This window comes from Zeugodacus cucurbitae, chromosome 3, assembly GCF_028554725.1.
Source record: "Zeugodacus cucurbitae isolate PBARC_wt_2022May chromosome 3, idZeuCucr1.2, whole genome shotgun sequence".
Classification (NCBI taxonomy): Eukaryota; Metazoa; Arthropoda; class Insecta; order Diptera; family Tephritidae; genus Zeugodacus; species Zeugodacus cucurbitae.
The window spans coordinates 64,015,944-64,039,709 of record NC_071668.1 but is presented as its reverse complement, the minus strand read 5'-3'; the positions used below and the strand labels follow the sequence as shown (position 1 = coordinate 64,039,709).

The window sequence follows — 23,766 nt, the reverse complement described above, 5'->3', positions numbered from 1 at the left end:
AAGTTAACTCACTAACGACAAACGTCAGAAACACTGAATTTTACTTAAGAAATGGCAGATGGAAGCTGCACTCAGATTTTTTTACAAAATGGAAAATGGGCGTGGCATCGTCCACCTATGGGTTAAAAACCAAATCTCAGGAACTACTCGACAGATTTCAATGAAATTTGGTACATAATACTTTCTTCACACCATGATAACACGGATGAAAATGGGATGAAATCGGTTAACAATCACGCCTACTTCCCATATAACTCAATTCCATCTGATTCCTTCACTTTATAATATATACATAAAGAACTAATGAAGAAAGCGGAATAGAACACAACACAACACTATATATCATCAGTGGCTTCACTTGTGAAAAAATATTTTGAAATCGGACTACAACTTTTCAAGGCCCGGATATCGAATATGAAGAAGTCAGTGCCTTAGGGTAATTTTTCACCGAAAATATCGGTAATTCTCTCAGATAATGTAATTTAATTCAGACGAATTTTGTTTTCTTCTAATCAAAAATTATTACAATCGGGTTATAATTTCTCCCATATACCTAATTATAGTTTTTTCAAAAATACGGTGGGCTTTATTCTAGATTTTTCGGTTAATATGTGAGATATCTTAGCAAAATTAAGTGAGCGTATAGTCTTGAATATAGTGCACCTTGGTGGTGCATATGAGTTAAATCGGTTCAAGAATTACCTCAGCCCTCATGTACTAACTATAATGATTTCCGTTATTCTATTGAATTTTATGCCGAATTTATGGGCCAAATTGTGTGTTATCTTAATAAAACTATATGAATAAATTCCGAGAGTATAAAATGTTCTGTTGCATTTGAACTTAGCCTTTCCTTACTTGTTTAATTATACTTCATGAAATCACAGAGGTGACCAAAGTGGAAAAATTTTAATTATTTTACAGCACTGATTTTGGTAATTAAAATTTTTTTATAAATATGTGTACTATACATAGATTTCTTCCACTTTCATAAAAGTAACTCTATTATTTCACCGATAAGAGTATATTATTTACTGTTTTTGTCCATTAAATCCATACTCGAACTTAAAATCTAAAACTATTTCACAGCTCCAAAACTATTTCATTTTCATAATAACAACCTAGAAAAATGTGTGCCATTACTTTTGTAGCTAATAATTTAGTTAGTTTATGTTTTTGTTATTGTCATATTTAACAACCAGAAACAACTGCTACACCAAATGCAACACTTTGTAAGCAAAAGTTGGCAATTAAGTGTGGCGAATTGGCAAGCGTGACAAAGGCGAAAAAAGTTGAAGCAACTTTAGCAGTCAACAAAAAATACAAAAATACGAAAAATAGTAAAACAAAACAAAACACAAAAAACATTTAAACTAAAATTGTTGTATATTTAAAATGCTATAAAAAACTAGTTGCTGAGTTGGTTGGAAAAATGCATTTTCGTATATTACGTACACTTAACGGTGTTATTGGTTTCGAAAGCAGCCAAACGCGCTAGAGCCAGAGAGCGCATTGCTGCGCCAAACCTAGACCCTCAAAAAACGTGATTCATTGGCGCTGGCATTGCATAAGTTTGTCGAAAGGAGTCTATATGTATGTAGAGGAATATGTAGATATATACCGGGTGATTTTTTTGAGGTTAGGATTTTCATGCATTAGTATTTGACAGATCACGTGGGATTTCAGACATGGTGTCAAAGAGAAAGATGCTCAGTATGCTTTGACATTTCATCATGAATAGACTTACTAACGAGCAACGCTTGCAAATCATTGAATTTTATTACCAAAATCAGTGTTCGGTTCGAAATGTGAAATCCGCTTTTTTATCGACAAATTTTGTTCAGCGATGAGGCTCATTTCTGGTTGAATGGCTACGTAAATAAGCAAAATTGCCGCATTTGGGGTGAAGAGCAACCAGAAGCCGTTCAAGAACTGCCCATGCATCCCGAAAAATGCACTGTTTGGTGTGGTTTGTACGCTGGTGGAATCATTGGACCGTATTTTTTCAAAGATGCTGTTGGACGCAACGTTACGGTGAATGGCGATCGCTATCGTTCGATGCTAACAAACTTTTTGTTGCCAAAAATGGAAGAACTGAACTTGGTTGACATGTGGTTTCAACAAGATGGCGCTACATGCCACACAGCTCGCGATTCTATGGCCATTTTGAGGGAAAACTTCGGAGAACAATTCATCTCAAGAAATGGACCCGTAAGTTGGCCACCAAGATCATGCGATTTAACGCCTTTAGACTATTTTTTGTGGGGCTACGTCAAGTCTAAAGTCTACAGAAATAAGCCAGCAACTATTCAAGCTTTGGAAGACAACATTTCCGAAGAAATTCGGGCTATTCCGGCCGAAATGCTCGAAAAAGTTGCCCAAAATTGGACTTTCCGAATGGACCACCTAAGACGCAGCCGCGGTCAACATTTAAATGAAATTATCTTCAAAAAGTAAATGTCATGAACCAATCTAACGTTTCAAATAAAGAACCGATGAGATTTTGATGCGATTTGAATGCGAATTTTATGCGTTTTTTTTTTAAAAAAAGTTATCAAGCTCTTAAAAAATCACCCTTTAATATATAAATAGATACCAGTATTAATGCCTCAGAGTTGAGCAGTTGTTACGGTTATTGTTAATCTGGTTATTTTTGCCATTATATTCATATTTTTTCTGTATTTTTTATATTTTTCCTTTTATCTTTTACTTTTATTTATCTATTTTTTGTTGTTTTTTCTTGCTCTATTGCCGCAATTGGCAATTACAAAACACTTAAATTTAACTGTTTTCTCTCTACTCAGCTTTGTTTCGTTGATAAATGAGCAGTCATAAATAATGGCAGAAAATATTATTTGTAGCTGCATACGATTTTTACGCTTCATTAGTGGGTGATTAGCAAATTCTGTGGCATTTTATCAGTTCACTACGGAAATGCATCAATATTCAAAGATATTGCTTAATTAGTTCATAATTATATCATAAATTGTTTAATATGAAAAAAATGTATTTGAATAGAGACCCTCGATAGTTATATAAAAAATAACAATTATTTGTCTTGAACTGGATATTGTACTCTAGTTTATGTTGTTGCTTTGCAGTCATTTCATTTTCAACTTATTGCTTGCAAGACCACTGATGTTTTAAAAATTTTCTCATAAGCGTAGATTTCTTAGAGTTTAGGTTAGAGAGTTAGCTGTCAAACCAGTTTTTAAACCAACTATGAAAGTAAACATATTATAATGTAACAAAGAATCATATTCTGACTGACATTGAGAAAATGTTGACAAATTGTGGACATTTTTCCGATATTAAGAAAAGATTTCTTGGCAAACGGATGCGGAAAAGTAAATTTGGTATCTTAGAAGTGCTAACAATCTTAAAGAGATCTTCCCGAATCAAATACAAGTTGCTGTTTCATTTCATTGATATCCCCATTCATTTTGAACTTGTTATTGGATTTAAAGTGACTGTCAGTAATGAGAAATCAAATGACTCTTCAATTTTTGGTTCGCCAGGTCAATATAATTCAAAATACGAATCATTACTTCATTGAAAGAACTTTTAATGTTCGGATCAAATTGAGTAATCAACCTCCCAAGTCGCTCTCTAGGTCATATAAGTCCACTCTGTTATAGTCCTTTCATAAAGAAGCTAATTGATCAATTAACCGGCCTCTGCTCGAATAAAACGCTGATTAAGATCAATCTGCCATACAAAATAAAAATCTAATTTTTTACATTTATTTGTAATAGAATTTTAAACGACTTGAACATGAAATGCAACTCTGTGACAAATACCGTATTTGTAATATATATCTCGCTGCTAAAAATAGCAATCAGCTGATGAAACTTACTAACTTCTAATGGAAAGCAAAAACAAAAATGTATAACAGCTGATCGGTAATCGAGTAGACGGCAGTGTGAAGGGCAAAAACTGATTTCTCAATCAAAATTTTAATTGATCAATTAATTTGGATGTGTGAATACGCTATTAGACCACTTTGTGAAGGTGATATCAAGTCAATAATCTATGGTGATAAAATATCTAAGACTGCACAGTCAAAACCAGCATTCGTCGCGCTATTGGTGAATCAAGTTCGGATATTTCGGAAAAGTTTTTGTGAAAATGAGCAAACAAAGTGTTTTAAATAAGGGTCGAGATGACCATAATATCATTCACTGGTCAGAAATTTTCGTTTTTCTTTGGTAGTCTAGTCTCTACTGAGGATTTTGTATAACTTAATAAATATTCTTATAATTTCATAAATCTCAAAAATTAAAATTTAGATTTTTTAGAAACCTATTTTAACTACAAAGGTTACAGCTTTTGAGTCTCAAAATAAATTGGCTTTGTAGTGTCGTACTGAATTCTTATTGGATCACAACAAGAACACCAGGTGTCATTTAAATTTGTCTTTCATTTGCTAGTTTTAATTTAGTATGACTCAGATCATATTGCTAACGACAATATGGAATATAATATGTATAAAAATAAACATAATTATCTATAAATAAATATATATATGTATGTATGTAAATATTAAAGAAACAAATGTACAAAATCATAATCCAATTATCTAGTTAAATCATGCGCTACAAATCTGTAACCATTGCTTATAAAATGTATATAGCTCATAAGTATATATTTAACTTATTTTATATATTATAGATATATAATATATCTTTATCTTTGACCACCATTAGTCTAATTAACATTTTGCCTTCCAACAAGGACTGCCCTTCAGCAATTGACAGCGCGCCATGTCTGTGCAAAGAGATCACAAGTTAAGCAATAAAAGTCAGACCATGGCATGGCGACTTTTACATTTTTTTTTTAATTTCACGCCAAATTAGCAAAACTTTGCGACTTTGTGTTAAAAATTTAATTTTATTCAAATTACTTGCTACTCAAAGCATTTATTTTATTTTCTTAGTGGATTTTGCAATGTTGTGTGTTTTACTTATTTTTTTCGTCTAGTTTTATGTTACTTATTTTTTCTCTAACATTGTCAGTCAGCTAATTCTTTGTTAAACGCAATGCACATTTTACGCTCTTGACATAATGCGTCAATAACACGCAGAACAAAGAAAAGACTTAAGCAACGAACTTGAACACGGACTGCGGCTAGCTCATATAAAAATAAATATATATTATATGTATATGCGAAAGCTAAAGTGTTGTCAAAGGAAAATCAGGTGTGACAATGCGAAACGGTAAATCGTGCAAAAATTAGGAGGAGTCAGTGTGCCGGCAAGCGCATTGAAATATGTAATTTGTAGGGTGAGGCGGTAATTAAACGAGTTTGCAATGTGGTTTGCGGCTAATGTAGTTAGTTATTTTTAAGTGAATGGAGGATGTCAGAATAGATAAAATAACCTTATGTTATTTATAAATATTTCAAATAAATGGAAAAACTCAAATTTTATTAAAATATAGTACAAAGGTGCAACATTTTTTTCAAAATTTTTTTTATACTTTTATTTTATTTTTATGTAATTTTGTCATAATTGTGCAATCGTCATACTACTTTCAGCATATGTGTACATACATACATTTTTCAAATATTTTTTCTTACTTTGGCTACAATAGATCTCTCGGCCCGTATAGGCCGACGCGTAAATGCAAACAGTAGCAGTATTGCAGATAAGAAATTGCACAGATAGAACTCAAACGCGCTTAATTAAGACAAATGAAAACGGAGTCACGCAAGTGTTGTGCCTTAAGTCTCTAACGCGAAGGCATACATTCCGTGGAGATAAATATTAAAAAGAAACCTAGTAAGAAATCGATCAGTAATTCAAAAAAGATCTGCACGATCAGTGGCTACCCTACGCAGACCATAACAAGTAACAGCACATGAACGTATTCTATGAAAAAAATCTCACAAATCTTGCTTGACCGTTTGAGATAAAATAATTTAAAATATTTAAAATGAGCTATCGATGATCGTTACGATCAATGATGATGATTTAAAAAGTTATTGGACTAAGTTCATTGCAATTAAAATTCATTGAATATATAAATGATTTTTTATGTAGTAGACTAAAAATCATAGAGGATCAGCAAGATCGGCGATTTTTGAGGTCTATAAGACTTAAGAGCATATAAAGATTACTTCCAAAACATTAGCGATTGTCAAAAATATTATTTTCTTAAATAGTTCTCTACATAAAAGACCCAATAAAATCTTTCAAGACGATCTAATGATCAACAAGATCACTTTTTTTTCATAGACCACAAATGTATGCTTTCATAATAAATAATAAATATTTTACCAACCGACAAATAGCAGAATCGTATTTTTAATACAACTTCCACAGATTTTATAGAAATAACTGGCTGATCTTAATACAAACTTATGATCAGTAAGTACGAAATATTCAAGTCCCCAGAACTGAAGTAATAATCAACGATCGATGCGATCAACTTTATTGAATAGAAAATTTATCTTTCAAAGTTATTTTAGTATTATAAAACTTACTACTTAAAAAATACCTACAAATCGAGACTTTATAAGCTCGCGGAAGATCGGTATGATCACTAAACATCTATAATTGCTTTTACGAACATTTTTAGATTTTTTTAATCTGATTTTGTTAATAATTAAATAATTTTTTTAATTACCAAGAACTTATTTCAAAATATTTCCAAATGCTTAAAACTATTTGTTAAAGATCAGTTGATTAAGATCAAGTTGATTTACTCATAAAAATCGGCGAAGTAATTTGTGATCTTACAAAGAATAATCTTTCAAAAAATAATAAACCCTCAAACCATATGAGAAAAACACTTCAAACGCTCTCAAATATTTCACGAACCAATGTCCTACAGGCCATCAACAATAATTCAGTTAAGTTCAACTGCCAAGCATTAAACAATTGCTCCACAACCGGAGGTGATTGGCACTTATGCATTCTTTTCGCCACATACATACCAAGAACTGCCAATATTAGTTTGCAAAATAAAATAAAAACCATAATTACAAATAACAACAACTGTAGCTAAGCAAATTCAACTACACAGCGAACTTATTTAACGGCGGTCAATGAAATAATTATGCTCGGGTAAAGTGTGTGCAAAATTTAGGCGTGGAACCTAACTTGCCTAACTGTCAAATCCTGTTGGGTGTCGAATGTCAAACAATTACAAACTATGCATGACTACTACTTGCGCACGCTTTAATAAATATATATATATATATATATATTTATAAATAAAGATATTTTTCTATAATAAATTGCTGCACAGACTCATTAGTTTGAAATTAAATATTTTTTTATGCACCCCACTACGCCTTAAGCCGCTTTGTCGGCGCACGCGCTAACGCCGCTTTCAAGTTTCGAATTCCTAGTAAGGTGACCAGTTGGCATGATATATAAATAGAACGCTAGGAATTAAGAATATAAGTTTTTTATATGTATTTAATTTGCTGCATATGCACAAGGCGTGGCAAAGGCGCTTAGCATATGACTTTACGTGCACGCTTTTTGGATTATAAATAATTTAGAATGTTGAGTACGCAAAATGAGAATATAATGCGAATATATTCTCTAAATATAAATATTTTAAATTTGCAGATATATGAAATTTATTAATAATATTTTTTTGTTCTATGCGCCAAAATGTAGGCAACACTTTTATTTATTTTAATCTCTATAGTTTTGACTTACTGCATCACTCAAAATTCCTTCGTAATTTCGATTTTTAAATTCTGATGATTTTTTTCTACTCGCCGAAATGTAGGCAAGATTTTTTATATCTCAGTCTATATAGCAACGACAAATTTCAAATATTTTGGACTTCATGGTTCAAAAAATATGTTAGCTGATTTCGTCTATTTTTTACCAACTCTCTCGAATACTTTTGGTATATTCTCAACTTCAATTCGAGTTAGAACTAGAAATTTGGATAAATATGAAATTCATTATTTATACTTGTTCTATGCGCCAAAATGTAGGCAAAACTTCGATCACTTTTACTCTCTATTGTTTCGACTTACAATATCATTTAAAATTCCTTCATAATTTCTATTTTTTAGTCCAGAATTCACACGATTCTTTTTCTTCGCGTCAAAATGTAGGCAAGTAATCGACAAATTTTAAATTTTTTTGAACTTTATGGTTAAAAAAAACATATTATCTGATTTCGTCTATTTTTTTAACAACTCTCTCGACTACTTTTTATACTTTCTTAGCTTCAATTCAATTCAATTTAGAACTGTATATGGAAGATATAGCAGTCTTATAAATTATTGAAAATGATCAGTTCAAACAAATAGAACTCTATGTAGAAGAAAAAGAAGATTTCCAAAATATTAAAAATGATCAGCTCAATCAATTATATCAGAAGATAATATGAAGTTTAATTATTTTAATAAATTCACGAGAATTAATTTACAAAAAAATTCTTTTTAAAGTCCATTATACAATTATTTCATATTTTATTGCCTACCTTTAGGCGCCAACAATTTCAAAATCGTAGAAAATAATGAGCAGACATTGTCTACCGTTATTTTAAGTAGGTTTTTAAGCTTGCATGAAGTCATAAAATCAAAAACAAACGCAATTGAATTTTATTATTAATTTCTTTGAAGTTATTTATTTAATTGCATTTATTGCCGACATTTAAATTTAATAAATCAAAACAAAATAATCATATTTTTTTCCACGAATTTATTAATTCAAGTGCATTTATTGTTGTTATTTAATTTTTATTTCTCCACCAGCACGAATGGGCTTCATAATTTGTATTGAGTGCGACCAAATTTGGGCACGCGTCGTTGCGATAAGCAAATCAGCAAATATTTTATAGCAAAATCAATACGTTGTGGCATATTTTCTACATTGCGCACACACAGTTTTTTATTTATTACGATTATTATTATTTTTTATATTTTTTTTTGAATTTTTTTGAAATTTAAAATATTTTTTTTCTGTGTGTAACTGTGTTAGCGCATTCTTTTGCGACTTTTTATGTCTACGCAAAAAGTGTCAACAACTCGTTGAGCGGCCATAAATTTCGTGTACATTTGGCAATGAAAGGTAATTAAAATTATGTACAACAATATAGAAAAAACAATAATATAAATAATAACAACAAGAACAAACACAGTAAGCAACACACCGTGGCTCAATGTGTGCCTTGCATACTTATTTGTATTTAAGGCAGTGGGTTGTTGCATACGCATAACGCATGCGCAAAGCTTGTGTGGGACCTACGCGTACTAACAATAGTTGTGTGCGGAAAAAATAAAAAAAAAAAAACAAAATAAATATTTATAACAATGTGTAAAAGAAGCGTACACAATTAATTACGTGTTGTTAGTGCTGGCAGCAGTAAGACAATAACATACTCACCAATGTTAGCTGACTGACTGACTCACTGACTGACTGGTTACCTGACCATATTATGTATTATTATGGCGCACTAGCTCACGTGCAAAACATGATTTAGGTGCCAAATTGCATATAAAGCATAACATACCGTTGACTCAGTACCACCTACATAAGAGGAAGGTCTGAGAAATACTTCATTGTCTAATGGAGCCACAATCGCTATACAAAAAGCGACTTGAAAACGACTAAAATGAGCTATGTAGAGAAGCAAATTGATATTTCTCTAAACACACATATTTTTTCGTATCGACTAAGTACCTATCAAACCACCCTCGTATACAAACTCAATATAAACTACATCTAACTCCGTGGCCACTATATTTTCACTGCATTTGTTTTCTACACTTCTTTTCTTCATTTTCCCTTGCACTTTACCGTACTTTGTCCATTAAAAATAACCGCTTAAATGCTTGCAATTAGTATGTAATTGAAACTTACAGTTAGCACAAATAGTCAACGACAATGAGAAACTAACTAACTGCCACTGCTCGTACAACAACGGACTCGCATAGAAACAGGCCTGCCAAGCAGCTGGTAAATCACCAACTCATTTACAATCGCACTGAGTGCATTTGGCGGGCCTGTCCAACTGGTTTTTGACATGCGCACACACGTAAAGTGAGTGCTAACTTTGCGCTGACGTAACGTAATGGGTGAACTAACCAGCAAACTAGCAAACGAATGTACGGTGCTTAGCTGCCGCTGGCGTTAGTAATGTTCAGTTTAGATTTTCATCAACTTTTGACACTTTGACACTGACATTAGCAATTTTTCGTGCCATTTTACACACATTTTAGTCTTTCACTGTACTCATATGCATGTATGCTTGTATATTTATTTATTATTATATGTGTTTTATTGCTTTTGCTTGCGAGTTTTTGAAATGCAGTGTGACATTTGGTGACAGTTATGTTGAGGTGGGGTTCAAATTATCATTGACTGTGTGTTGTGGTGAAATTAAATTTTCATAAGGAGAGAAGTTGGCATGTCACAAATAATAGAAATACGTGTTATAAAGTGGAAAAATATGAAAAGTTAACGGTGAAATTAACGGTAAATATTTGTTAATAATAATGAATAATAAAAAATAATAATTTAGTTTTAATATTAATTTTAATAATAATTGTTAATATTTTCTAACCACTTTAGGTCACTTGGCTTTTTTTTAAGTTGAATATTACAGTTCTTACAACAGAAAAATTAAACAGGTTCGTTTTTATTGCTAAAATGGAGGTGCTGAAATTCACTTTAATCGGCAACTCTTCCATGAATATTTAGAGAACGGAAGTATTAATCCTTGCTGGCATCATTATGGTACTTTGGACCAACTAATTTGTGGGTTTAACTAGATAATTTAATATATAGAAATTTTGTAGCCAAAAGTAAGAAGTAAAATTAAGAAGATTTTTTTATTTTACCAACCAAAAAATATAGAAAAAATTCGGCAATATTTCTCTCATCTTGTATCTCCGTGCACCACAAAGGGTTAAAAGTTTATACATTTTTTTGAAGTAAGTGAACGGCATGAGGTCCTGAAACTTTATTACTGCTTTCTTAAAGCAAATTTATTCGAGGAAGTTTTCCATCAAATACGGAAGTTTATTTAGATCATTGAATAGGCTTAGTGACATCCCCAACGCTTTAAAACTTACCTTTGCACTTCATACAGGGTCAATGGAAGGTATCTGCCGGATGCTGTAATGAAGTGTAATTACACAGCAACACACAAAAACAAATTTTAGTTCTGACCTAGAGTTCTTACTACCTATGCGTACCCTATGTTTTTGGGGTCGCTGAATGGGGGTCCATTTAACTCCATCAGATCAGAGTTTTGACATAACTCCCCAAAAATATGGTGTACAGCGTTTTTAAAAATCCATCGGAAACGCTTAAAATTCATTACTCATAGGTTTTTGGGGCCGCTGATTACCAATTTGACGTTACTTTTCAAAAATTCCAAAAATGGCGAACCAATATGGCAGACACATTTTAAAAATTCGCCATATTGCATCCTCCATTCTGAATTTTGAAAAACCGACATTGGATTCGTAATTCGTGACTGTGCTATTAAAACTTCACGTTTGTTGAAAACTCTCAGTGAAATTGCCTGTCTATAAAGATTACTAATTTGCTTTTTGTCCAGAATCGAATAATTCCTACCAAATTTTGATGCTATGGTACAAGTAAACGACAATGCGACAGACTACTTAAAAATAGCAGGTCATTTAAAAAAATTTATTTTTTCAATTTCAATATTTTTTTCATCTACTGCGCAAGCTATTTTATGAGATCATAGGGCACCAAGGAACTTAAAAGATATACAATACAATATGATAACTCAAATAATTGATAAACCTGAGAGATGAACCCCCTAAAAATTATCAGAAGGATTTCAAAAACCTGCCTTCCTTCAAATAATTTTTTACGTATATCATAAGCTGGTACAATTTATAATAGGACGATCTAAATAGTAGTCTCTCATCAGCAGCCAAACCTCATATAAAGAATAGAAACGAAAATTTGTAAATAACCAATTAATTAAGAAAAATGTGTTTATATTTTACAGAAATTAAAAATTATACTTTACAGAAATCACGGATTATGTAATATTAATTCCTTCGATTTAAAAAAAATCGTATTATTTTATTATAATTTTATTAACCAATTTTATTTATTAGAGTTTATTTATTTAATATTTATTAATTTAATGTAATAAGTTGCTTTAGTCTTTTATTATTCAGGGTTTTAAATATGGAGTATTTAATGATTTAGATTTTTATTTTTTATTTATTTTTTAATATGTGATATTAATTTAATTAATTGAGTAAATTACTTAATTTAGTCTCCATTTAACTATGTTTTATTAGCTTGACTAGAAACATTTATTCATGCAGGAATAAGGGGTATATTTATAAAACTGCTACCATATACAATAATGAATCTTAATACAGCTATTTTAATTTGGAAACATATTGACAAGCAATCTATATATATAAAATGAAGTGGCAAAACTTCCTGTTCGCATACACCTCCTAGACGGCTTACCCGATTTCAAAGAAAATTTCAGGGGTGATTGGGGTCTGTGTGGAGGGTGCACATAAGAAATTTAATGTGTGTATCATTGCACGTTTTGCAAAAAAAAAAAATTTGCAAGAAAATTCCTATATTCCGAAATACCACAATATTTCACTTGGAATCCATCATCGAAAACATTTCAACGACGAAAGCAAGGGGAGCGTGTTGACGGTTATCCAAATGTTCGTAAAACCGATGCCATAGGACGAATTTAAACCATCCATCCGAACAACGCCGAATGTTTCTATTTGCGTCTGCTATTAGTCAACGTGCGCGGACCAAGATCATTTCATGATTTGAAAACTGTTGACGGTCAGTTGTGTGCGACGTATCGTGAAGCATGTCAGCGATTGCATTTGTTAGAAGATGATATGCATTGGGACACCGCACTTCATGACGCATCACTCACATCTCATCCAAAACAAATACGCGTACTATTCGCCATAATAATATCTACATGCCTTCCGTCAAATCCGCAAGAACTGTGGAATAAGTACAAAGACTGCATGACCGAGGACTTATTAATTTTGGCGCGTAATCGAGCATCGGACGCAGACTTGCTATATACATTACAAATGTATAATGATGCTTTGATATTGGTTGAAGATCTGTGCCTTACAATTGCGAATAAGGCATTAGCGCAACTTGGCATAACTGCGCCCAATCGTTCAGCGATTGATATGCTTGACCATGAGCTTCAACGTGAACAACAATACGATTGCAATGAATTGCGTGCTTTCATACAAACTAGCTTTACCAAATTGAATATTCAGCAGAAAAATTATAAGATTATACGAGCGGTTGACAATAACGCCGGTGGATTCTACTTTCTGGATGCGCCCGGTGGTACAGGGAAAACGTTTCTGATCTCTTTGATTCTTGCTACTATACGGTCACAGCAGAAAATTGCGCTGGCAATTGCTTCGTCAGGCATCGCTGCTATTCTACTTGATGGAGGCCGAACAGCACATTCTGCATTGAAATTACCGTTGAACATCCAAGTCGTTGAAACACCAACGTGCAACATATCGAGGAATTCAGCTATGGCAAAAGTTTTGCGAGGAGCTGGAATATTCTATGGGATGAGTGCCCAATGGCTAACAAAAAGTCATTAGAAGCTTTCAATAGAACAATGCAAGATTTACGCCTAAAGCAAAAACTTTTTGGCGGAGCATTAGTCTTATTATCTGGCGATTTTCGGCAAACTTTGCCAGTTATTCCTCGATCAACTCCTGCCGACGAAATAAACGCATGTTTAAAATCGTCAGTTTTGTGGAGACATGTTCAAAGGCTGACTATTACCATCAACAAGCGAGTCCAATTGCAAAACGATCGATCCGCAGCGGCGTTTTCGAAGCGGCGTTGTTGGACATTGGCGAAGGCAAAATACCAATCGATGATACCGGTTTAAACACATTGCCGAACAACTTTTGTACACTTTTACAATCGCAAGAAGAATTGATTGAAAGTGTATTTCCGAATATTGTTCAACACTATCAACGCCACGATTATTTAAGTGAACGCGGAATATTGGCACCGAAAAATGTACACGTCAACGAAATCAATTTTGCCATTCAAGAAAAACTGCCAGGAGAAGCTACAACATATAAACCGATTGATAGCGTTTTGAATCAAGATGAAATAGTAAATTATCCAATTGAATTCTTGAATTCTTTGGATCCCCCCGGTCTGCCACCGCATAGTTTGGTCGGTTCACCCATTATACTTCTACGAAATCTGAAGCCGTCGACTTTGTGTAATGGCACAAGACTTTCAGTCAAAAAATTGTGGCCAAATTTGATTGAAGCAACAATACTAAATGGCAAGGCAGCAGGTGAAGTTGTACTCTTACCACGCATTCCCATGATTCCAACGGACATGCCGTACAACAAATCGCAAGGGCAAACGTTTCAAGTGTGCGGCGTCAATTTGGAAGAACCGTGCTTCTCCCACGGCCAATTGTTCGTCGCATGCTCGAGAGTGGGAACACCAAGGTGCTTATTCATTTACGCGCCAGGTGGAAAAACCAAAAATGTTGTATACCAATATGTTTTATAAATGTTTTATAAATAAGTAACAGTTTTACAACAATAAATAAAACACAAAGTAAAAACCCTTAAGAGTTTTAATCGATTTAGGTGTAGCGAAGCGCACAGGGTAACAGCTAGTAAAATATAATAATATTTCATTAAAATAAATAGTGGTCTCTCATCAACAGCCAAACCTCAAACAAACCCTTAAGTCGTTTTGTGATATATTCTTAATAAAATACCGAGATGAAAATAATAAAAATTAGAAGAGGTCATTATGTATGGCATAACATGTCAGAACTAAACATAAAAACAAGAGCTGGGAACCCCATTTTCACGATAGTCAGATTTAAACAAATAGAAGGTGGGCGGACTTATATACGACAAAGCATATTTCAAAAAAAATCATAAAAATTATTTATAAATATTTTCACAACAACAACTGTACAAAAAACAGACAAAATATAAAAAATAGTATATGATCCACTATTTTATAAGTAAAATATAGATATGATCTCATAAAAGTTCTTTTTATTGTAGGGGACGATATAGTTCCTGGTACGCTGCTGCTTTAGTAACGGCCAACGGGCTCAGCATTGACTTCAGCATTACCAAGAATCAATATACCCTTCCATATATATTCTATGAAACCCTGCACTGCTGAATAAACGTTGCCAGAGCTGTTATTTATTTCGTAGAAAAGACAAAAAGAAAACACAACAACAAACTGCAAATGCATGAGCTCATTTCCAGGCATTACCCTCGCTTACCCAAAAGGAAGCAAACAGACAAACAATAGAACAAAAAGCATTTGCAGCCAATAAATGCGCCAAATTACACCCCCAAAAAATTCCAGTTAAGCCCAGACTATTTATTAAATTGCATAAACATTCATATATTTTTCAAGTTGCAAAAAATGGCAATGATAGCAACAAAAAAAAAACTGTGGTCTCCCATTTTAAAAACACACAAATATTTTTATTTGCATAACCTACAAATATGCAAATTATAATTCTTATTTGTGTGCATAATAATTTCACGCCCCGAAAATAACATCACGCGAAATTCCAAAGAACATTGTGACGACACAAATGCTATACAATTTGTACGTGAACGCAAAGTTCAAACAAAATTTAAAAGTAAATAAAAACAACAAAAAATTATAGGTTTGCTGATGAAAATATTTTTTTTTTTATACAAACAAATATAGTAAGCGTGAGTAGTACACAATAGTAGAGTAGTAAACGAATTCGGTTTATTTGCAAGATAATAGAAAATAATTTTGAAGCAGCCAAAAAGATAACAAAAAAAATTGACGAAAAATGCAAATTGGCCGTGAATATTTAAGCAGAAATACAAACAGAGTTGTGAAAAAATTGTAGTCGAAAACAGCTGTCGATGCGTAATAAGAATTCAGTGAGTACCCGCCATAAATTGATTGACATACATAGTGTTTATGTGTATGTGTAATGCTTAAAACATTTATGTAAATTAAATTTTAGTGCAGCTACTGGGTACAAAAAAAAATCAGAGAATAAAGATATGAATAAATAACTAAGCAAATATACATATTTACAAGCATTTAAGTGCCATCAATTCATTTATTTACAGCCAAGCTAAAATCGTTATTAGCATTAATTCTAAATATTGCATTGTTCTAAGCAATATAATATTTTTTTATAATGCTTAATTACAAAATTTAAATTTTAGTTTTAGTAAAACCAATTAAAAAATTTCATATTTCATAAGCAAAAAGAATGAAAAGTATCCAGTAACACATATAACCACACAGACTCATGTCGTCCCCAGCAAGTTTGTTGCTTAACTCTTTTGATTTACACTAAAAGAGTCATAAAATTTAATGGCAACGACAAAATCGAATTGTAGTCGTAGTAGGTGGTTAAGATCAATGCCAAATGGTTGACATAAAATTGCACAGCGACAGTGCGCCACATGAGCTGCGCTTTGATTTCTGCTTTTATTATTATTAACATTTCTGCTTAATTTTGTTTTTAGATTTTTATTTTGTGTTTTTAGTGCAAAAGCACTGCGAAAAAAAATATGTAAACAAATTTTAAAATGCACCAATGTCGAATGGCACGAAAAAATGAAGGCCAATATTGAAATGTAGAGACACAAATTAAGTAAAGAGCAGACGTTAAGCACTATAAAAGCTTGGCGTTATGGTAAATTAATCAACTTTGAGGACTTATGCTTGTAAAATATTTAATATAAAATGTAAATGAAGACTAAAATAGTAATTTGGATAAAATTTAAAAAAATTGAAAATATACAAAATTCAATTTTAAATTAATTAATTAAATATATACACATTTGGATCCATATCAACATATCTGTGAGTAGATGTAAATCCGTATTCAGGCTATATACTCCGATACATATATTTTGGTCAATATTTTGTTGTTTTAGCGAATGTTAGAGAGTAAATGTAAAATGTGCTTACTTTTAGAAGAGTTGCCACCAGTGAAAAAAAAAATATTTTATGAATCCAAAATGAGTGTATATCGGAGATATTCTAGAAATTTCAAGGTTCAAACAAGGTTATAAAATATTTGAAACATACATACCATAACAGGGTTCAAACAATATTTTTTTTCAATTTTAAATATGAAAACCAAAAATTTGCTGAACCGATTTATCCAAATAGTTTCAACAAATTATGGATATTTTTGAAATGGTTGCTGTGTTTCTGAAAAATCAAAACATAGTGCTGTATTTTGACCAGAGTTGCCAAAAAATTAAAAACAATCAAATTTTTTCATACTGCATTATGGATACCAAACACAAGTAATTTGAGAAAGCTTCTAGTTGAAACAAAATAGCATAGAGTTGTAAATCGAGAACGACATTTCAAAAATATTTCCATACCAGATGGCGTTAAGGTCGGTTCATACCATAGACTAATTACACTAATTACTTAAACTTAGTGAAGAGTTAATTTGGCTTTCAAGTAAATTTAGATAATAGCCTTTTCACACAGCCAATTAATTGATCAATTAAATTGGTAAGTTTCATCAGCTGATTGATAAAGAACGTAAGAACAATCGCAGATAAAGAACGTATATATATATAATTAAGAATACTGTCTTTATAGCAGAGTTGCATTTCATTTTCAAGTCGACTAAAATTCAATTAAAAATAAATGTAGATTTTCAAATGAATGTAGATTTTATTTATTTTAAATGTTAATAACATATAACTAATATTTTATAAAAAATTTTCCAAATAAATAAATCTGTTATACATATTTTCTTCATATACATATGGAGACCTTATTTATATTTTCAATATTTTCACATTACAATTCTTGTTTCCACCTACCTTTTAGCAATTATTCTTTCCTGCAATTTGCGTGGTTGTTTTAACTGGTTCTGTGCTGTATTTTATTTCACCCAGTGCCTTATTCAAGTACGCAGACACTTTATATAATAACAAGTAATGAAGTCACTCACAAACAAAGTCACTTTGCTGACAGATAATTTTTTGTAAATAAAAGTATGTAACTTTTCTCAATTATTTTTTTCAAATTCAGTGTTTTATAAGTTTTGATTTAAACTCACAAATACTTCGGCCATCTAAAGAACAGAAATTTTATAGATTTAGTTAAATGAAGTTAATTAACAATTAATTAAGAAAAAAAATTTAATAGCTCAGTAATTAGTACGGATTATTAATTTTTTTTACTTCGATTTTTTCTTAATATTCGTAATATTTTATTATAATTTTATCAATCAACTTTATTTATTATAGTTTATTTATTTAATATTTATTAATTTAATGCTGTCAATTGCTTTAGTTTTTTTTAATATGTGATATTCATTAATTTAATTGAGTACAATTACTTAATTTTGTCTCTATTTAATTAAGTTCTATTAACTTGACTAGAAACATTTATTCATGTCGAATTAAAATGGGTATATATAAACTTTCAATTTAACAATGGATTAATTCAAGTTAATTAATTTATTTCATTTTCTAAATATTTGTTGAAAACATTAAGAAGTCAATTAAAGAATTACATTTTATTTTCATCATTATTATTTTTTAATTGATCGAATAAAATTAAACTTTTTTTAAATTTTATTGAATCAATTTAATTATTTGAATTCAACTAATTTTTTTTTAAATAATTGAATAAATTTAATTAATTGAATTCAATTAAAAAAGTAATTGATTTTATTTTGGCATAAAATACTTTTCATTTAGGTATTTTTTTTAGTATAGAAATTTTTTGAGTTATTGAGAACAAATTATTTAATTTTCTTAATTTTTTCATTACAGTATATGTATTATACAATTAAGAGCATATCAAACAATTTATGTTAATTGAACTACTTTAATTTTAAAACTTATTAACAAGCCATAAAATATTATAATAATGATTGAATGTTCATTGTAAGGCAATTGAGGCCAAGTTTGTTGGATTTCCATATTTACACATATAATTGTTGAAATCTAATATAAATTATTGTTTTATCATTATTAAACGTTTTATTTGAGATATAATTTGAATAAACAAATTGATTTTAATAAAAGAAGTGAATTAATTATTATCATTTGGCTATACTTCTATAATTAAGTGATAGTAAATTAAATGCGTTTCTGATGAATTAGGTTAAATTGATTAATTTTTAATTTTTATAAATGTCTATATAATTTATATTGAATTTAATGTTTGGGTTTTGGAGTTTTAATACACTTTATTTTTTATTTTTTTGATATTCAAAAAGCGAAATGAAATTAGCTGCTTCAAAATGAAATCAGTTCGCTTCTACAGTGCCCTCACAGGCAATATTCTTGCGCTTTTGCTTGGTGTGAAATTACGCATTCTACTCTTATTTGTCAGCCTTTTCCTTTGCATACACTTTTCTACTCTACCTAAGCAGCTTATTGCTCTAAACGAAATACAAACCGCCCATCTAACATGACACGACCAACAGCTGTTTCTTTTGGCCAAATGCAAAAAACTCGTTTTGTCTGCTACTGCCTTTGCAATGCTTTTTAACCGGAAATATACGCTGCTGACGTACACACGGCAAAAAATATGCCTTGAAGTGTTTATCATGGTAGCCACTATTTGCTGACTTCATTGCAATTTCAGCGGCAGCAAAGCACATTTATTTTGCGTTTTTTTACTATCCCCTTCAAAGATTCTTGTATTTGCTAACTGAGCTGCTAAATATCTGACCCTTTCACTGGTTGCTTGTGAGAAAATTATGGAGTTCACTACTCTAGTTTAGTAGTAAAAAAAATATTATTTTTATATCATTTATACATTTTTCCGATTTCGATTTGGAAAGTCTACTAAATACAAATAAATATTTTTCAAAATATTTCTATTTCTCTCAATTTTTGTTTATTTACATTTTCACTCATTTTCCCCAAACATTTCTTTGTGTTATGAAACTCTTTTTCTCGGTTTCAAATTTCAACCTTTCGCTTTTATGCACTCTCCCAACTGCATTGTCTGCTAAAAGGCTCAACAATCGTGCTTCAAAAGTGTCAGCGAAATGTGTGCAAAGTGATACAATTAAGGCAAGATTGTCTGTCGTTCGACTTTTCTGCGTTTTATTTCGAATTTCTTTCACTTTCTTCACAATAAAATTGTGTGCCAACGAAAAAATAACAAAATAAAATCTCAGCGACAACACAAAAATGCTACTGATATTGCTTTAGTCGTGTTTTTTGGTTTACTTTCTTGCCTATTATGTTTATGTATTGTTGTAAACTTTTGTTGTAGTATCTATTTTCCTGTCTCGACACACTTGGCTTAACTTGACTGCAGTGTGGGGTATAGTCTTCTGTCAACTTTTGATACTATTTTTATGCTTTCAAAGTGGGCATATTATTATTTATATTATATAAATAATGAAAAAGTGTGATTCGTTCAACGAAATTATTGTCAAGAAAATAGAACTCATTTTAAAACTGAAGTCAACCCTATGAGAATGAAGGAAACATGGATGGAATCGATAATTTTTTTAGATTTAAATCTAAATTAGTATGGAACTTGAGTTAAACATTTATACAAACTTGAAACTTGGAGTCGTAGTCTCAGCATATGGAGAAAAAGAAAACCACATATTTTGTCTAAAAGAGTTTATATAACTCGGATGAGAATTACAAAGTGAATTGAATGAAATGAGGCAATATATTCAATTATTAACAAAAAACATTGATTTGGTTAACTTTTTTTATTATTTTTATATAACTCGGTTGAGAATTATAAAGTGAATTGAATGAAATAAGGGACTAGGATTTATTTATAATCTTCTTTAACTTCATATTGAGACCTCGCATCTAATCTGCAAATTTTAACTTGTAATATTTTAATTTTATGAAGTTCTGTGCTCATTAGTGAAAACTCACTGTAGAAAACATGGGATCAGTAGTATCAATTTATTACTATTTTATCGAAATTTCGGTAACATGTTCAAATGTTTCACTTAAGTGAAATCTCTCTCTCTCTAAGGTACCGAAATCGGGAAAAAAATCTCAAGATGCATACCAAAAAGTACTTAACAATCGCTGATTCCGATGTTTCGTTATAAATATAAAATAATTAAGAATCTCAGACTTGTAATAGTTACTAATACTGCATTATTATTCGGAACCCTATAGGAGAGGTCTGATTATTACCTATCATATCAATAACAAATCTGTAAGATTTCCCATGTTACTTGTTGCTAGAGATTGTTTTCAAAAAATGTTTTTTTTTCGATTTTCACATCTCTGAGCTTGGCTTTTAAATTGAATAGAATCATTTTTTTTTTTTCAAATTTGCGAAAGAAAAGAAATGTTTGCTTCTAATACAACAAATCAATTTCTTAAAATTATATTTCTTAGTATTCATTAAAGAAAACTTCGATTTCTCATACTTTTGAGTTTGGCTTTTGGATTGGATGACTGAGTTTTGGGTAAAATTTGAGTAAGAAATCAATTTCAATTTTCCTTTTAATGCAACAAATAAAATAATTTGGTGTTCAGATTTCATATTAAAGCCTATACCAGATTTGAATATGAGACCTATATAAAGTTTTGGGATTTCTGTTATAAAAATATTATTTTGATGATAACTATTTTTTTTACTTTTTTTTTTAATATATATAGGTGATTTTCTTCAACCAGCTGCTTCTCAGATTTCTCTAGAATTATATTAAACAACTGGAAATATATTAAAGTCACCTAACTTCTTACTACGAACCACTTCATAACCCCCATTTCACTAATTTCTTATACAATTCTCCAACCAACCGCTGACATCATATCCCTTCTAAAATTCAATTACTTGCGTTCACATTTAAAACAAAAACTAAATCATTTTAAAATCGCACACAAGTAATTAAATACACAGCAAACAGAAAAACTTGAAAAACACAGCAACAAAAAAAAGAAAAAAAAAACAGAATTGCAAACACAAAACGCGCTCAACGCCTTCACTTGAGCAGCAGCAGCAGCTAATGTACATTTCGCTTTGCGAATTTTTGTTTCACGCTTTATTATTTTCGAGTTCACTGCTGTCACTTTTGTTTAACTTTTTACAATTTCTAAACATAAGCGCGCACACACAAACGCCAACAACGTTACCGCTTCAATTTGCAGAAATTGAAATAATTTCTAGTCACTTTACAAGAAACACGTTTATTTTTGGCACTTTTCTTGGCGTTTGAAATTGTAGAATTATTTTTCGCAAAATTATTTGCACATTTATATATATTTCAATAAGTCAAGTTGCTCTTATGTTGTATTCGTAGTTTTGTAGAATAGAAGCGAAATAAAAAAAAAACTTGTTTCACCGTTTTCGTTGCACCTTCGCCAAGTTTTTCTACTTGTTGTTTGATTATTGGATTTTTACTTGATTTGTTTGCTCGTTAACTGCGATACCGAACCGTCGCTGTTGCCCGCCAACGCTGTACTAAAAGAGTTGCTTGACTGCGTCGCGCATTAAATAAATTTTCGCCGCTGACATCATCAACGCAGCGCGCTCACGAGGGGGCTTGCTTGTATGTAGCCGCTGCTACTTGTTCAATTGGTGTAGAGGCGTTGGGGCGCTCTTTCTTGGCAGCAGCAGCCGCAGTTTGTACTCTCTGTTACCAATTTAAATTTGCTTATGTGTTTGCTGCTGTGCTTGCCAATACTTTTTTTTTTGCTACTCAGCTAAGCAACTTTTTTTTAGTACTCAGCCGGCTTTTCTGCCCATTATTTGTACTAAATTAGCCGGCTTTTTTGTGTTAAGAGAAGCTGTAGCTTAGAAGAGAATATATTCGAGCTCTTAAGTTTTTCACTCGACCTTATTGTTTTTGTAGTTCAGTTGATCGGTCTACTAAAAAAGTGGGTTGCAAAGTCAAGATGTATTTTAGATATAGTATTTTAATATTAGAGGCTTTAAATAGTGATAATATGAAGGATTTGAGTTTAAACTAAACAACAAATTTATTCGAGCTCTTGTTGATCCTAAAATACAGGTGCATGCAGACAGCAAGTATTGACAGATCTGATCAGATTCTTGTAATTGGCTAAAAAAAATTCACAAATTTAACCGAACAGGAGTTCGAAAAACTTTACTCATGCTCACTTAAACTATCATATAGTACCTAAATTACATCCAAAAGACAAAGAACACATAATTGAAATTATAACCACAAACTTATGAAGTTTTTTTTAATTAAACAACAATATTTAAGAATGAACGAAATCGAAAATGACACAGGATATTATAGACCATCATCAAGTATATCCGCAGTGCGTCTGAAATGTTTAACCCAAAAAAACGGAGACATATTTGCGTAAAATCTATATTAGATTTTTAATTTAAAAACCCAGTGAGAATTACAGAGAGGAGGTAATCGATGAATAAAATATAGTAAAATAAATGATAATCCCTACTATACTTTATTGTGTGTATTATAATTTCTTGATGCCCTCATGCAAGATGATGGAGAGAAAGCTGCTTTTAGGAAGGATGTCATATATTTTTATTAATTCAGAGGAAAACTATCCCGATCAGTTGAAGTTTATATCTGAACACGAAATGGAAATTAAAAAATCTAGTCTAATTGGATCATACATGTCCTTATATTTTATGGTTCAAATAAGACAGAAAAAAAAACTGTTTCATAGTAAAAATAGTTAGATCAACCTATAAAACGTAATAATCTATATAACATATCAAGAGAACGAACTAGATACAAATAAATAAGAATTAAAAATTGCCAAAATGAATTGGTGGCTGAATAATAGAA

The 23,766-nt window shown here is 31.1% G+C and overlaps 1 protein-coding gene across 11 annotated transcripts in view; it reads right to left on the bottom strand.

Moving 5' to 3' along the window:
* Window positions 1-22,455, bottom strand: part of LOC105208490 (pneumococcal serine-rich repeat protein) — a 123,521-nt gene extending 101,066 nt beyond the window's left edge. For 7 of the 11 annotated variants that reach the window (XR_003752037.2, XM_029037939.2, XM_011178363.3 and 4 more), the window contains exons 1-2: window positions 22,321-22,455; window positions 17,846-18,099 (exon numbers count right to left, since the gene is read on the bottom strand). The gene's annotated coding sequence lies outside the window, so the exon portion shown is untranslated. Of the gene's footprint in view, window positions 1-17,845; window positions 18,100-22,111; window positions 22,134-22,320 lie in introns of those variants that run through there. The other 4 variants (XM_029037941.2, XM_054226985.1, XM_029037936.2 and 1 more) reach the window with 4 other exon arrangements.
* Between the last annotated feature and the right edge of the window lie 1,311 nt (window positions 22,456-23,766).